Genomic DNA, 13071 nt, shown 5'->3' with positions numbered 1-13071 from the left:
TTACCAAAGCTACAAACTACTAGCATTTCGGAACGACCACTGCTGAGAAGAAATGCCGAAAGAAACTCATTCAAACAGTGTTGGTCCCTATTATGCCAGAAGGGCTTACCATTTTTTAAATATAAATTTATGTATACCTAATTTTTTATCAGTAATATAACATGTAAGTACATAATAAAGTACATGGTCAAAAGGTATACTGAAACATATTATGATTGTGATCAAGTGCTGATGAAAGGAAAATATATATACTTATATATATATGTATAATTAACCAAACAAAAAAAAACTTTTAATAAAAGATCGAGCTGACCAGTTCCCCCGAGTTCAGTTTCAGCCACCAAACATCAGTGCCTGTATTGTTGTGTACCTAAAATTATCCTAAGTACGTCCCTGTACCGGATAGCAGCTCAGTGGAGTCGCAATGAAATAAAATTCTAAAATTATACTATTACGACAACATTAGTGAATGGAAAGTCGTGTCTCATCGTCTCATCTTGTTACTATGACATTAGAAATTGTTTTAGAGGATTGCTCCCGAACGTGTCAGACGTTTACGACATTTGTCTGTCTCGACGGACTTCAAGGGAACGCGTGATTCCCTTGAAGCCCGGGGCACCCGTAAAAAATATACTTTTCAATTTTGAAAATTCGTCTGTGATTTTTCGACCGGCCGCTTTTCTGGTGTCAACACTCAATTATAAAAACTTCTTACCCCTGAGTGGAAAGTATGACATAATTGTGTTTAACGACAAACTTTTTTTTAAATCTATACTAACTACAGCATTAGAATCGAATTTCGATTTCCAAATTCGAAAATTTAATTCAACTGTCGTCGACGCGTGACAATTATATTTTTGTCAGAAAAATATTTTATATGCCTATGTAAATTGGATATTTTGTGGCCATTGTAAATCAAACGGAGAATTTTTTTCTTTTTTTACGTCAACGGCCGCCGTAAAAGTATAGTTTAAGATCGTCATTCAACAAACTACTTTGATACCTTTGGCTTTATAAATCATACTCTAGTTATCTCTTTTTATTAAACCGTACAATAATACTGACTTTGTTCCTGTGAAAATGTATGTATCTTTATAAGTAATTATTCAAAAATTAAGCATTCTATCTTTTCGAGTGTGTTATTGTTAATACTGGTGTCAGATTTTATTCAAGTCTTGCTGTCAACCAGTGTGCAGGTTTCTCACGACGATTTCCTTCACCGGAAGCAGGTGACATGAGTCAGATTGATATACAAACTTATGAGGCACGAGTAGGATTCGAACCTGGGACCGTTCGGTTCACATGCGGGCGTTTTAACCATTACACCTCTACCGCTTCAAGTGACCGCATCTTCTTTCAAGTTTTAGTTTCATAAGAAAGTGTAGGGAAGCACCAAGAAAGGATTTTCCTACGGGACACAACAGGAAAATTCGGTATTTTTACACGCGTGCGAAGTCGCGAGCAAAGGCTAGTAAAGAACTATAAAACTGTTAACAAATTGGCAAAATTACGTTGAAATATACAAATCCCTACGGATCGGAACACGTCCGAACGCCATTTTGGCAAATTTCCCGCGCTCACGTTCCATAGACAAAATGAAGTGTTATTTTTCTTAATTCTTTTTGATATAGAGTACTTAGATCATCTCCTGCCAGATGTTGGAAACAAAACATCTCAGTTATTACAAGAGCCATATGTTTTATTAAAAAATGCGGCCTCGAATATGTTTCTTTTTAACCTGTTATTTATGTAGTTTCGCGTGATTTACTGTATTTGGGTTTGAAGCAGTAAATACAAATTGGTCAAGCCCGAATCGGCTTCAAGAACTAACACCTATTACATATTAATTAAAGAAAAAATAAAAAATCAAGTAGTGATTTAATTTTGATTGTCGGGTTTTACTCCTTCTGCCAGAACCAGACAGAATTGGCATAGCCAGATATTTATTCCCTACGTAATCTTCTAGTTTATACTCAAGACGTGGCCGTACCAATGTAGCCGGCTCACCTAGGGCTTGTAATAGACAAGCCCAACGTCGATGTCACGGACACGACGTTGCGCCGCTAAATAAACAAGTTTATTTGTTAGACAAATTAAAAAAAATCCGACTTACAATATTCATTTCGCTACAACTTTTGAACGGCTGGACCGATTTTTACACATATCTAAGAACCACCGCATAAAAATTAGCTATCGAATAAAAAAAGAGAGACAGACACACTTAGTGGTCAAACTTATAACACCCCATCAAATATATATATATATGCGTCGAGGGTTAAAAATAAAATCAACACAAATTACCCATATAATTATGTTTATAGAAAGCAACTCAAAAACAGTTTATTAAATTTCAATTGTTATATCAAAATACCGGCGTATTAATAGTAATGTGTGTTCAGATGGCCCCCAAGAGCCCCAAAACAATGAGACAATTCAATTCCCGCATTCGGTATCCCGGTGCATTAGCAGAAAATGGCGCGATATATCACAATATGGCCGCCGAAACCACACTTCCGGTTTGTATTTGAAATTTGGAACAGTATTTAAATTTACATTTGCAAATTCAAGGCATGGTAACAAAAACTGCTGTCAATATTTCGATAAAACAAATATAGGGTTGCCTGTTAAAAAAAATGCCTCTCGTTTGCAAATGTCAAAAATAAAAATTGTACTGTATCTATTGCTTTAACTGTATATATTGTATGCGCTTGTAGAATCAAATGAACAGTTTATTTGTTTAACTATAGCTACCTATCTAGTATCGTATCGTAGTGTATCGTAGTATCCCAGTATATATTTCACTAGGTACATATTTTAAGCACTATATTACTGCACTCATGTTTCGCACCAGCACCTACTTAGTAGTAAAGGCTCCAACTGAAAATCAGTGTATTGCTCCTAGAGTAATGACATCATTGAGTTGTGGCCTGTTTAGATTACTGCAGCACACACACCCATAATCACTTTTTGTACTTACCCACGTTTTGTTTCTGTATCTTAATTTTTTTTTTGGTTATTGTGTGTGTGTGTGTCTGTAGTTTTTTGAATAAACTTATTTCTATTATATTCTATTCTAAATTACTTAGCTGAAACTAAACGCGAACTTATATCTGTGATCCATAATAATATAATGTCAAAGTGGATTTCTGTATGTATTTATCCGTCTTTCACGTCAAAACGGATCAACGGATTTAGGTGACTTTTGGTGCGGAGATAGCTGGAGAGTGTCATAGGTTATTTTTACTTTAACACCCCGTATAAAAGTCTCTGTTATATAACTTTTATGTACCCAATATGTCTTACTAAATTCACTTTCTGTGTCAGTTACAATAAGACATCTGAAGTCACTCAAAACGTGATAAATAATAAATGTTGCCTTGAAACGACAGTACACTTAACTGCAAATCAAGATACCTACGCTATATTTAATATGAACCTATTTACTATGTTGGGTACGTGTATGTAGCTACAGTCAATGTTCATTGTATAAGTAATATATCAATCGTAGTTATATATCTCCTTCTTCACTGTTAATGTACACACACACACACACCGTTCGCACACTGATTCAGGTCTCATCTGAAAATCAGTGTACCTATCGCCGCTCTGGGTGATATGTGTACTGAGATGGGCCTTTTTGTATTGCTGCAACACGGAACATTTACTTCAATTGTGCTTTGTGAATGCTGTGTTTTATTTTGTGTTTTTTGTCTGGTTGTGTATTGTCTTGTTGTTTTATAAATAAATGTTTTTATCTATCTATATGCTATATGGACCTTATGTGGTGGTAATAGCGGTGTATTTGCAATGAACGTCTACGTTGATGCGGCTTTGACTGTAGCTTTATGGAGGAATTCAACTCGAATCTTTTAGAATAACTGTTAGTAAAAGGACTAGTAACTACAGACTAGGAAAACAGATTTTGAACGAACTAAATTTTTTGCCATTGCAATAATTGGTTGATAAACACCTAGTGTTGCCATAGTTGTTGCTATTAGCTTTCATCGCGATACGTTGCTTGGAACCCGTATTTACTATAATGTGTTATTAGCCGACGCACGAAATCATCGCGGGCGAAGCCACGGGCAATTATAAATAAATATAAGAATGTAATATTTGGTTCTCTAAAAAATCTCCTTACTACAAAGTCACTGAATTTAAAAACGTTGTCAAAATACGCTCCGAAATTCTCCCTGGGGTGGCGCCATTACAAATATTATCACGTACATTTCAAAATATTTGTCTTGTGAATATTTCAACAGGTAAAATATCACGAAGCCGTTACACGGAAGTAGAAAATAACTAATTAAAAAAAAAAAAAAAAGATGACTGCTCGTTTTCAAATAGGTGCTATGCTGCCTCATATGGCTTGTTACTTTTCTTTTTTTTTTTTTAGTGGCCTGTATATATATCTTGACATTTTAAATAGCAGCCAGCATGTGAATTATTTCGTTATTTAAATTTGGAATAGCTTTGTCACCTTTCGAGTGAGGAGATAATACAGACAATTGAACAATAATGAGACCAAGTTTGCAGCAGTCATCTTTAACGTTGACTTTTAGAAAAAATGGCGTACTTTGTGTTGACGTCAAAGTTGACTGGTACAATGCACCCTAAAAATAGATGACTCTTCAAGATTTAACCTACTTACTATCAAAGGTACTTAATTCTTTGATATTTAATCATGTTTATGTAAGAGCTAAAACTGTGAGTCACGGATGTGATATTTAAAATTATATATTTGGGTCGAAATCAACGGTCAAGTGCGAATTAGACTCAGGCATCAAGGGTTCCGTATGTACAGTAGGCGTCATCAATCAATTTCATTGTTATAACCGTAGTATATAACTCTACTTGTAGCTGACTGTACTTAATATTCATTAGTAGCACATAGTATACTAACTACAACATTTTTATAAAACAAAAAATTACATATTTTTTTTTTTACAAAATTTACAATCATAAATAATAAAGAGATTCCAGCTCATCGCCGCTTGGAAGGGTTCCAAGAAGGCTGGCATACTAATTTTTTAAATTACATAATGCTGAAGACAGAAGGCCTTTGCCCAGCAGTGGGACAGAAAATACAGGCCATAAAAAATTTGTTGAAGGCAAGACAAAAGGAAATTCACGCGAACGCAGCCGCGGGCAAAAGCTAGATCTATAACTGAAACACTGAATTCCAGCAGTCATGACAGTCTCATATATATTATTAACGGATTAACATAGCAATCGTCGATAATTCATTTATACACACACTTCACACCTTCAATTGGTGATCGCAAAACATTCATTTTACAGAAATATAGTCTGTCTCTATTTAATCTGAGTCTTTCTCTGTCACATTCTCGATTATGATGATCGAAAACACGGAAATAACCTTGAGATTTTGGAGATTCGGCTATGGTTTTTCTCAGACTGACATCAACGACTTTGGGAATGCTATTGAACCCCGTAAGCTGTCAAGGTACCTAAACTTTAATCGCTTTATATAATATCCACGAGAGGATATGAAAAGAGAGCACATTGAAAATTGACCTCTAATATATATGTGTTTCTGAGTGTTCACTTTTGAGTGTAAATTTTGTAACACTTTTGAGTGTAAGTGTTGTTACACTTTTGAGTGTAAGTGTTGTTACACTTTTGAGTGTAAGTTTTGTTACACTTTTGAGTGTAAGTTTCATTCTGTAAATGTCTGTAAATTTATTTATTTTTTGTCTCGGAGCTCTGCCAAAATGTGTTTATCCTAAAATACTGAATGATGAATGTTAATATTTTTTTTTATATACGCTTGATCCTGCATTTATTTATTTTTGTTCAAAACTTCTCCACGAGGTCTACTATAGATTTTTTCTGTCTTTTCTGTGTCTATAGAATTTTTAACTTCGTGTGGCAACAAAATTTTTTCAGTCGTTTTGTGAAATATTCACAATTTTGTAAAACCTCATAAAAATTTATTGTGCTCGAGAGGTCTACTTCGTGGTCACTCCATCTCTTCTGCGTGCTTCTTCTATTTATTTTCCCACTCAATTTTATATCCTGTACCATTTTTATAGTTAATGCTGTTCTCGGAACAACGGGGGAAAATGCTGTATTTTTAAATCTCCGAACAGAGCAAATAACATTTATGAAGACGTATTTTTTTTTATCTTAAATTCATTTTATTGTCCAAACTCACAAATTATAGCATACTTTGTAATTCCCATATTTCAATCAGCGAAGCGTTTATATAAAATTTATGAAAATAGTTTCGTAAGCTTATTGTGCTTCGTTTTTTGAGACAATAATATATTGTAGTCAAGTATTTTTATGTTGAAGTTTTAAATATAATTGTGAAGACAATGTTTTTGTGATGGACGAATGGATCGGCTTATGACTTGGTGGCTACTTTAGGGTGACCAATCAAACAATACATATTTTAAATTAAAATATGATTAAAGATAACAAGTTCTTAAAAGAACTGAAAACGTGGCTATGTAACCAATGTTTTTACTCAGTTAAAGAGTTTTTTTGATCGACCCAAACATAATTGACATTTGTTGAATAACGCAATTAATTATTGCATGTAAACAATCACTCACTATTTTGTGTTAATATGTGTTTGCATGGCCGGATTAGGCTTGTGTGATGGACAATATAATGTATAACAACCGATGTAACCACATTAATGCAAATAAAGTATTGAATATTAAAGCTTGTAGGCATTTGTTACACCAAAAACTATTATTAGAAAGAATATTATTTTACTGAAATCAAAATGATGAAAATAATTACATAAATGCGAAAGTTTGTGAGGATGTATGCGTATATGTATGTTTGTTACTCTTTCACGCAAAATCTACTGGACTAATTGTTATGAATACGGCGCACGGGTAGAATATAGAATAAGTATAGCTAACCTGGAATAATACGGTACTTTTTATCCCGAAATTGCCTCGAGGGCAAAGCCCCTGGGCGCAGCTAATAATATATAATCATATTAATATAATCAATAATTATTAATATCTCTTTATATTTTAAATGTATCTACATACATCTAATTTTCGGAAGTAATTTGTAAATAAAACGATGAACTAATATGACTAAACGCATGTTCTTATATTTTTCCTCATATAAAGACTTCCCTATTTATGAGAGTGACTAATTCAAATCTGACAAAACCCTCTTATCTATTATTATAAAGAGGTAAGCGTTTATGAGTTTGTTTGAGGCGGGTAATCTCCGAAACTACCGAACCGATTTCAAAAATTCTTTCATCATTAGAAAGGTACATTATTCAAGATTGCTTTAGGCTATATTTTATCTCAAAATTCAAAAGAATTTATAGTAATAAATAAAGACAAAAAAGACTTTCATATTAACATTCTGAAAGCAGCTTGTGTCCACGTTTTCGTATAGTTTTTTTTTATATTTTTAGCTAACTTAGATATTTTTTTCCACGGTAGTATGTTCACAGATAGCTGTCAGCATGTCAGCGTTTAATGGCAATGATCATTCTTCACCTCAAGAATCTTACATTTATTTAGTCGTACTTTTCTGTTTAAAATCCGATTAGTCGCAGTCAAAACGAGTCGCGAAATCGCGCAAGCACGGTCGGCCTTAGAATATATTTGGCTTCCCGCCAATTCCAATTTGCGAGACAGGCGGACGGATTGTTCCTTTTGGTTTCTGAACTCTGGTTTAAAATTAGTTTTGTTATCTTGTGCTAGATATCGTGCGGTTTACTTTTGACTATGAAACCCGACTGTTTTTGACTTCAGGGCGAAGTGTGATTTGTATTTCACTTAACTCACGATTGGCAGTGAGACGCAGCTAACCAATCACATTGCGATGTGATTAGTTAGCTGCGTGAGTGATTATTGAACCGTTGGGCCGATTTTGATGAAATTTAAAAGGTATGTTAGGATCTACCAATAGAATTTTTAAGTTCGTGGGGCAACAAAATCGGTTAAGCAGTTTTTGAAATATACAGAATTTTGTAAAAATGTATTGTGTTCGTGAGGTCTAAGTTCGCGGCGAACAACTAGTTACGTATTTTGTCCATTCTTGTCAAAAAGTAAATGTGTAAGTTGCACCGTCAAAGACGGAGACTTTAAATGGCGCGCCGCTGACGTTTATACAAAATGGCGTACTTTACGTTTTTCTGCGCACGTTAAAGTTAACGTCAAAGTTGACGGAGCAATCCACATATAAAACGCAACAGATTCTTCAGGGTGTCCATTGTCTATGGTTTGGCTATGAGATATTGCTTTAATTGTTTCCCTAATGGCGATCATATTTCAAAAGAACCATTTTGTCAATAAATATCATAGACTAATTTAGAAGGAATAAGAAAAAATAAAGTTTTTTTTTTGGTTTGTTTTAATGTTAATGTTTACTTAGTTAAAAAGTCAGTTACTTTTTATTTATTTTTTTATAGATTGAGATTTAGTGTAAAATCTTAGCGAAAAAAAAGCTATGTTTGTTCGAAAGCTACCTTAAATGTCGCATTTATGTTGATGACTTGTTGATAAAAGTACTATTTCAATATTTTTTAGTACTGTGTTGCGTTTCGACTTTCCAACTAACTTTAAATGTGCGTATGATGTTGCTCCAGCAGCATATTTAGTTTATAAATTACTTACAACAATGATCATAAATATATCTATTTCATTTCTAGATGAAATATACATTTGCAATTTCTAACCTACACATCTACCCTATTCTCAGCAATTTAAACAATGAACCCTGAAAGCATACACTCCTTTTTTTGATTAGTTGGGCAAAATGCGGGCGTTTGTTGAAAGTTACCTGACGGATAGAACAAGATCAAAGAGCGAATGTTTATCACATGGGTGAATTTATTTGAGAGCGTTGAAAGCATGAATACCATTTTAACGGGTGCTTTACGAATGAACTTATTTTGAATATATGAAAGTGGTGGTGTAATGGTTAAGACGCACGCCTGTGAGTGGATCGAAAGGTCTTAGGATCGAATCCTCATTTTTGCCACAAGCTTTCAGCGAAATATTGTTTCATTAAACGCATGACAAAAATCGTGTCAGTACTGCAAAGAGTTGAGGAGTTCCCTCGTTAGGAGTCGATCCTAAGTGCACCATAAGGTCATGGAAACTGAAGCAACGTAGAATAAAATAATAACCTAAATAAAAGTAAATAAGCTTAAAAATCTAATTAATGCCCCTGGGACATCGTGCCAAGAACACTGGCTGCCTCTCAGGATAGATAGCGAGGCTAATCCTCTGAGCAATAAAGCCAGACCTCTTTGTCACCAGTGATGGAGATTACCTTATAATTATCAATTACTTGTCATTTAGCGGGCGAGTTGCACCATTTAACTTTGACGTTGACTTTGACCGGCGGAGGTTTAGATAAAATGGCGCACTTTGCGCTTTTTCTGCGCAGGTTAAACTTATCGTCAAAGTGAGACGCGTGCAACCCACTCTAAATTGTAATCGACAACATCATAAAATTATTTCAAAATAGCTCATTTTTCGCGGAAAATGGAAGCGATTAAGTGATCGTTCCAAAATGTTTACAGGAGAAGTGTAATATTGTGCGGAAAATATCTGGAAATTTATAATTAAGCGCCCATAAGCCCCTCGAAATGCCGATTACGCTACAACCTACAACCTGTTCAGAAAGGGTCCATTAAATTTTTCCTGTAAACTTCGTGGTTCCAATATCAGCGATTTTTGTAAGTGGACACTCAGACCACACGCACAGTGCCATGTTAACAAAATGTCTTGGGTCCGTATAATTTGTTAAATATCAAACTGAATAATTTATACTAATATTACAAATGCGAAAGTCTGTCTGTTAAGTAAGTGGCCGTGTAAGCGGAACAGACAGATAGACAGCTGTCTGTCTGTTCCGCTTACACGGCTAAACCGCTAGACCAATTTTTATGAAATTTGGTATGCATGTAATTAAAGACCTGCGTTCAAACATAGGCTACTTTTTTTACCGAAAATTAACCCCCAAATGACTTTAATGGGAGGTGAAAGTTTGTATGAAAATTGTATGTTCCGCTTTCGAGGATAAATTGAATTTGTCAAATTCACACGGGCGAAGCAGCAGGCAAAAGTATATTCGTATAATTAAATCTTCTATTAAAAACAATAAAGAGAGGGAGACAGAGATAACTCCAGTAATTAACGTCTTCCTCCGTAAGCCAGTATTTTGCAGCATTTAGCATTTTTATATTTATATAATATAGGTATTTATTATTTACATAATATAGGTATAATTTAAAATTTGACGTGACAAAATGCCTACACAATGGTCTAATTTGGAAAAATGCTTGACTATAATTAAGCAAATACGGTTGCCATAAGGATAACAAGGATATTGCCTGCTTGGTCTAGTCACAGATTCTATAATGCCTCCAGAAGTTTAGCGGGCCAACCGGAAAGTTTTGACACAAGCTTGTATTGTTGTCAGAGAGATCTTATTGCATTCAATCCCCTCAAGAATACATAGTTACATACATTGCAAGTTAAATAGAGCTTGTGAAAAGTAAAAAAAATGATTGTAATAAGAAAATCCAGAAACGCGGTCAGTGAGACCCGTTCTCGGCTCGTTAGTGCGCCAAAATCAGCGGCAGAGGGAAATTAAGTTCTAAAAATGTTGTATAACTGGCCACGTAGAATATTGCTCAGTTCTCATTTCTTAATCGACCAAAGAATTTATTGCTAAACTTTTGTATAAAAGAAAAATAAAATTAAAACGTTCCATTTTTAAAATTCTTGCAACAAAATATTTAGCGATTACTCAGCTTATGTACTAGTAACAGGGTATAATTTTTATTTTTTGTTGATCTTTTGCTACAAAGTCATTAAAAACTATTTTTCTTTGTGTATATGTTTGCAATACCTATAGAAGAAAAATAACGTCACATAATAATAAACGAAGCCACGACAAGAACGAACGCCATATAAAATAACGAACAAATAAAAATGCTTCGAAATCATTTTAAAAAAGGCCAACATCATTATGCAGTCATTTAAAATTACTTAATATATATTAAAATACTATTATTAGGATGTTAGGCTGTAAAAAAGCATGACATGCTACTTTTTTACAGCCTAACATCCTAATAATAAACTAAACAAGAATTACACACGCTTATAGTTTTATAGTATAAATAATAGACCCTCGGAGTTGTTAAAGATTTGCATTAACTTCTAACAGTATAAATATATTAACCGACACAAAATGGCGAATGTATAAAAATACCCCTTACTAGGCCTTTCCCTAAAAAGCAGGGAGTAAAAAAACAAATGGCTACGCCAAAGTGCGACCATCGTAAAACTTTTTATTTGGCAAGGGCAATACTGATGTTTTTCTTTTTTGTTTGTTCTAGAGAGAATGTAAATTAATGTGTTTGTCTGGTGTTTCTGTGTTTTTTTTTAAACTCTATTTGGACGTTTATTCAGCTGTTTGTAATATAACGGGAATTGTGTAAAGTTGATGTAATTTTTATTCATATGTTGCGGCCCGTTGTCAATTTATGTTATTTCAATAAAACATATCAAGTTCAACATTTGTATAGTTTAATTACTTTGGATGGCAAGAATTAAAAACTCATTTAGTCATTTTAATTTGAACAGAAATAAATATATTAATATATTGAACTGAAATGTTATATAATGTTATGTTGTATACTAGTTGCGCCCTGGAGCTTCGCTCCCGTGGGAATTTCGGGATAAAAAGAAGCCTACATATGTGTTATTCCAACAAACATACAAACATACACAAACTTTCGTATTTATAATATTAGTAGAATTTTACAACTTTGGACACGTAAATAACCCAACTTAGGTTCTAAACTTACCCCTCACGGGTTAGCACTAATTTTTACGATGTTTTTGCAAACCCAAGAATAACTGATTCTTGTGGATTCTGGTAAATGTCCAACGACTATGCATTTTATGGGCAACGTAAAATGTTGAACCATTTGGTATTTAGCAATAAAAGTGACCGAAATATATGTTTTATTGATCAATTGCAGTATTAAATTTATTTGTTTTGTATTTCAACTAGGTTTTCATTGTTTCAGTCAAAGTTTCAACTACAATATTTATTGTTAGCTTGTTTATTTTCATACACATGATTATATTATGACATTTACATTCTTAAACATTGAGGCTGTCAGATTATTGATTCCTTTGCTTATGGCAGTCACGAGGAAAATTTTTAAAAAAGTTGGGACGTCAGTCTTGCCGCGCGCGCTAAAAAAAAACACTGATTTTGTTAAGAAAAAAGAGTGTTGATTTTGTGATAAATGTATTAAAAGAGAAGTATTTCATTTTACAAATGTAGATTCAACAATTTGATGAAATGCTAACATTATGTACTAATATTATACATTTGGTCTTACTTCTTTATTCGGAAATCGAGATAAGCGGCCGTCTTCGCACGAGGTCCATATACCTTCGGAAATAAATTGTGTAAATAAAGGTCAAAACTGCATCAAAATCGGTTGCGAAGTTTAAAAAAGGAAGCTTAAAACAGACAGATATTATGGGCGACTTGTTTTATATAATATTTAGTAATTATTTTAAGATGTCATAAAAAGTACTCAGCGTGTATTTTAAGGTTAGATATATTCTACCTATATGTCAAGTGTCATCAAAATTCTTCAAGTAGATTTTGTGTGTTTGAGTATTATACATCCTAACAACGTAACTCACATCCATACAAGCTACTGCTCCCGTGTCTGCATGCGTTTTTAAGGTAGCCTATTGTCACTCTCCGGCCCTATACTATCTCCACAACAAAAATCGCTTAAATTTTCCGTTATGGCATAAAAGAAGGACAAATAAACAAAAGCTTATTCCAACTATTTAATAGTTTGTTTGTTTGTTTGTTACCTCTTCGAGCGTAATCTACTCAACCAATCTTCATGAAATTTCGCATATAAGAGTATAGAGAAGGACATAGGGTAACTTTCATCTTGGAAAAACTATTGTTCTCGCGGGGATTTACGATAAACCTGTATTCTATTGCAGGTGGCGCTAAATGCACGTTTTATAATTTTGCAATAAAACCACTAGATGGTGTTGTGTGTAT

At 33.8% G+C, this 13071-nt stretch overlaps 1 protein-coding gene across 3 annotated transcripts in view; it reads right to left on the bottom strand.

Annotated features, from left to right (window-relative positions):
- The window catches only part of LOC128679690 (KH domain-containing, RNA-binding, signal transduction-associated protein 2-like), a 172490-nt gene that overhangs the window by 102733 nt on the left and 56686 nt on the right, over positions 1–13071 (bottom strand). The window lies entirely within an intron of this gene.

The sequence above is a fragment of the Plodia interpunctella genome, chromosome 22 (genome assembly GCF_027563975.2).
Source record: "Plodia interpunctella isolate USDA-ARS_2022_Savannah chromosome 22, ilPloInte3.2, whole genome shotgun sequence".
In the NCBI taxonomy this organism is placed as follows: Eukaryota; Metazoa; Arthropoda; class Insecta; order Lepidoptera; family Pyralidae; genus Plodia; species Plodia interpunctella.
Note: the sequence above shows the minus strand (reverse complement) of the source record. Positions and strands in the feature narration are given on the sequence as shown.